Below are 5,047 nucleotides of genomic sequence, written 5' to 3' on the forward strand. Positions count from 1 at the left end.
AGATTACAAACAAATGAGATTAAACACTCTCACCTATCCTAGGAATTATAGAGTTTAACTCTCACAACCCAAATCCCAAATACACCCAAGTCACACTCTCACAATAATTGAAAAGAAAGAACAATTTTTCTCTTCTTCTCACACTTGGTTGTGATGCTACAAATGAAACCATTTGCTTCCAATTTATAGCCAAAGATGCAAGAGTGTGAATGCAAGCTTCAACTATTCATATGTTGGCTACCAAACTCAACAATGGATGGCTACCAAACTAGCCACACATTTTGACCTCATAGCAAGCCAACATTTACTCACATGGGCAACTCCAATGGCAAACCAATATTGACCCACATGCCAAATTTGAGCCAATTTCAACAATTACAACAAACAATTTTTTTCTTTAATTTCTCCATCACAACAAACGAATCATTTTAAAAAAAAAATACTTGCATGTTGTACTACCTTATATAAAGTGCGTAATTACGTATCATTTTTATTTACAACCACTAGGCAAGTGTGACTATCAAACTGACATGCCGTATACATTTCACAATGCTAAAAATGATGATCTTGTGAACGCTAAAATTGCGTGAATAATAGAAACAGCGGATTTGAGTTCTGTCAGAATGGGCTTGGGTTTGGGCTGGAATAGCCCTTCATGGAGCATGGGCTTGCTGATTTGAGGAGCTCAGCAAGCTTCTTGGGGATGTTACAATTGCTAATGGTGGTGTCATGCCCAACATTCACAACCTTCTGCTCCCAAAGAAGGCCGGGACCTCATCCAAGAACGTGGGAGGTGATGATGACTCTTAAATTCGAAGAGAAAATTCCAATCGTCATGGGGTCAATGTGTTTGATTCAGATTTAGTTACCCCTAGTAGGTCAATGTGTTTGTGAACATAGTCATCTTCTGCTAGCTTCTTAATAGAAGAGATTGTGGGAACTTCTTTTGCTTCCTTTTTTCTATTTTTGGGGCTTTGTTTTTAGAACGTGTTCTTTGTGGGTTTAAATACTTGATGACAGTGCTTCAACATTTGAGCATCAGATGATTCTTCTGCTATATATTTTTTTCTGATCTTTCCCTCTTTCATCATGTGTTGAACACTTGGAGAAATGGGGAATTTGTTGCTTTTAAACTACTGAATTGAAGGAAACAAAACGACATTATGCAAATTGAGAGAGGTTCAAAGAGCAAGAGGCAGATCCTTTTCCCCCAATATATGCTCAAAAAATTGTTTTCATTTTACGGTAACCTTTATTTGGGTAAGAAAACTATACCTGATCTGATGTTGTTTGTTCCTTATTCACAGAGGTCACCTGTAACTTCTCAAAATATAATTGCATCATCTATTACATTAGTACAATAAACTTCACTATCAAACTCAGGTTGTGCCAATTAAAAGAATTGCTGCCATCGTTCAGTGTCTCAGGTGGACTGAAGTTCAAAATCCCTAGACACCCAATGAATATTTGTGTAAACTCCCCTCCCCCAATCACTTGTACTCAAAACAAAAAAACACTGAATTGTGGGAGAATGTGACAACTAAAGGGGCTATGATGTAGACCCAAATATATTGTTTGGTCCTAAGTCTTCCAGTTACGCTACTGTATCCTTGACAAAAATAAAAATAAAAACTATGGAATTATGTCTACCAAATTGAACGTATTGAAGGGCTGAATGAGCTGAAACTCCACTTAAGCAAAGCCTGATGATATCAGTTTAATATCCTACTCCGACTGGATTCACAACGTGAAAAATTAATAAATGATATTGAAATGGATTATTTTGAAATGAAGAGAAATAGAGAGAAATATAAAGTTAGGACCCAAAAGCTGAAGCTTTGAGTCCTGCTGAAATGGCCCTATATTTTTTAGGCTAATGTACTGTGAAAAGGAAATACACAAAAGCTGAACTTCTCTAGGAGGACAAAGGAAAAAAAAAACAAAACAAGATAAACAAAACAGGAAAGAGGACTAGCACTAGCTGTAGAACGTAATAATATAAACAAGGCCGAATGCCCAATTCGCAATAGCACTCGTCTTTTATTCTAGGCAAGTACTACTACTAAGAAGTCAGAAATACCTGCACGACCATTTGCAGAAGATTCATGCAAGTAATTGAGCTTGAAATCCACCCACTATTAGCACATATATATCTATCATGGCCTGGATGATTCGCATACTTTGATCCAAGACTGACTTCAAGTCTGTGACTTAATCATTGATTGGTAATTCTAACTGCGAGAAATGTGCTTGAATGCAAAATTCATGCATGGTAAGAGAATAAAACGATGAGAGAACTAAAAAGGATAAGGACATGACGTTTTTATTTGAAAAACATATAGTTGAAGACAACTCTGACCTGAAATAGCAGATTGGCTTTGACATGTGGATCATCTAAGCAGTCCTTATCCACTTTATATCAAACTCAGGTTCAGTATTGTCCAAGCCATGGTAAGCTGGATTAAACATCTGTAGAAGACTATGCTCATGTAAGATTTTGTACAGGCTCAGTAAATCAAATACTAAGGACACAAAATAATAAAAACCAAAGGCTTTTAACTTGTGTCTTCACCACATTTAAATACAAGAGGATCATTGTCACAGCAGCAATGCAAATGATAGGTGTTCTGAACTTTAACAGCAAAAAAAAGAAGATAGGTGTAGAGTATTGAAAAAATAAAAAGGAAAATGGTTTATTGATTAGATATAGGACTGCAAGACTTCATCCATTGACTTTATTAGACTTTCTGATATTCAAAACCCCAAACAACCTAATTCCTAGAATTTGAGGCACATATTCAGAAAGTAACAAACAGGCGGATTGTGATGGACATCTACTCCCATCTTTCTTGTGGAATCTGAGCAACTGTTGATTATAAAGGGAGAAAAGCATGTAATCTGATTCACATATTTCTTTCTTTCGATTTTTTATTCTATATAGTCATGTGTGACCAAAACCATCATTTGCAATATATCTGTGATTCATATTGGAAAATCAACATATCTCTTTGTTTTCCCATCATAATATTATGTTCCCTGCAAGAGAATCAACACTTAAGTAAATTTGTCCTGAAGAACAGCTGCTGCAATATACTCCTACTAGAAACCTTTGTAAATATATAGGAACCAAATGAAAAAGATATTGCACAAATTTTGCCTTACCTTAATAATGACCAGATGATGACCTGGAAGGTTTACAACCCATGCCAATGTGCTGGTACAAACCAATACCTATAATTTAATAGGTATGCCTAATCAGTATATAGAGTAAGAACATGATCTTTTTATATTCTCTTTCCCTAATGTGTTTTTCAGGAAATACTCATGCTTACAGAGGTAAGACAGAAATGCCTGAATCTTGTTGTTTGCAAAAAGCTCCCCAACCAGAGATCCATCTTTGTCACTCAGACCGGCATGGTGTAATCCAATGCCAAACTGCAATGTGTGCCTCAGGTTAAAGAACCATATGCGGGGCTTCTTCTGGCATACTAAGAAACTGCCTTGGATGTTCATCTGACGTTGCCAACTTCAATAACAGAAAAGCACAAAAAAATCAAATCAACACAGCAGCCGAAACCGAAGAAAAAAAATCCAAGCTTGAGTTGAGAGAGAGGCTGCAGACTGAATATTTGAATTTTGAAGATTGGACTGCGAGTGCAAGCTTGCGTTCCTTTCTCTGTCTCTTCATTTCACTTGCGCACCACATTCCTCTGCGAGTGCAAACTTCGTCTGTCTTCCTTTGGAAAAAAAAGGACGCCCAGACACGCCCAGACCGCCTAGAACCGCCCAGGCCGCCTAGGAACCGCCTAGACCCGCCCAGGCCCCCTAAGCGCCGCCTAGATCTGCCCAAGCCGCCTAAGTCCCTTATAGCATCAGAGTTGTTATCTTAGTGGAGATTTCTATAGCTGAATGACATTTGATGGTTTTCATAGAGAGAGTCCAATCCAATCCAATCAACACAGCAGCCGAAACAAAAGAAAAAAAGAAATTGAAGCTTGAGTTGAGAGAGAGAGAGTCTTTGAAGCTCGGAAGAGCTAATAGAGAAGCGAAATGGCTGAGTCGCGAGTGCAAGCTTCGTGTTTGTTTTGAATGTATTTAAAGCGTATAGCCGCGCGGCTATACCGTTAAAATATTCAAATATATTCAAAGCGTATAGCCGCACGGCTATACCTTTAAAATAATATATTTAAATAATACAGCTGGCCGGCTATATGCTTTAAATATACAATTTTGTCATGATATTTTAGGGTTTAGGGCTAAAATACCACTTTAGCTAATTAGGATAGAGTTATTTCTTCAATTATTTTATTTATACTAGTAATATTGGAGAATGAAAATTTAAGTTCTTTCCGATACCTCCGATTCTAATGATTTCCACCCATTAGCCCATTAGGCAAGAATAAAAAATGGATTTTATTTATAAGAAATAATACGGGTCAAACCCATAAATACAACAACAAAAAATAAGAATCCACCAACATTTTGGGGATAAAAGAATCTTGAATTTCATAGTGTAAAATTGCTTGTGGAAGAATTTACTTTCTAAAATGTATCCATCGTAATTATGAACTAACCCCAATCACATCATTTTTCTCATTGCACTTGCTCCTCTGCTATGAGATATATCAGTTCAAATTGTATTCTCTGCAGATGAAAAATTGGATACAAAACAGTCTAATAAGACAACGAAGAGAAGAGTTTTGAAATAAATTGAAGGTATCCAAGGTCATATGGAATTGATATATATACGAACTATTCTAAATGAGATTTCAAACAACGTGTTAGATGAGAAGTAGCATCTCATTCTTACATATATCATACCCACGTGCACCTGAAATTCTCAATATTAAGAGGGGAGAAAAGTGCAATACCTCTCTTGTATCTCGCAAGCGTAGGAGATCCAACCTTTCATGAGGATGCCGATTTGATAAAGAAGCAAGCTGCATCCAATCATACATTAATACCGGCAATCACATCCCACAATATACTCAATTTTAATAAAGAGAAATATAAAGTTACCTAGAAGCTGAAACGCTCAGGATCTTGT

The 5,047-nt window shown here is 36.7% G+C and overlaps 1 long non-coding RNA gene across 3 annotated transcripts; it reads right to left on the reverse strand.

Moving 5' to 3' along the window:
• Positions 1–1,315: 1,315 nt before the first annotated feature.
• On the reverse strand, positions 1,316–4,046 carry LOC148292485 (uncharacterized). 3 transcript variants are annotated; one of them, XR_015826622.1, is made up of 4 exons: positions 3,623–4,046; positions 3,333–3,526; positions 3,163–3,231; positions 1,316–2,469 (listed from the first exon to the last, which is right to left on the reverse strand). It is a non-coding gene; the product is annotated as an uncharacterized LOC148292485 (long non-coding RNA). The 3 variants fall into 3 exon arrangements; XR_015826621.1 differs by having other exon boundaries at positions 1,316–2,249; positions 2,360–2,469; positions 3,333–4,046; XR_015826620.1 differs by having other exon boundaries at positions 3,333–4,046.
• Between the last annotated feature and the right edge of the window lie 1,001 nt (positions 4,047–5,047).

The sequence above is a fragment of the Prunus avium genome, chromosome 8 (assembly GCF_965620075.1).
Source record: "Prunus avium chromosome 8, drPruAviu1.hap1.1, whole genome shotgun sequence".
NCBI lineage: Eukaryota > Viridiplantae > Streptophyta > Magnoliopsida > Rosales > Rosaceae > Prunus > Prunus avium.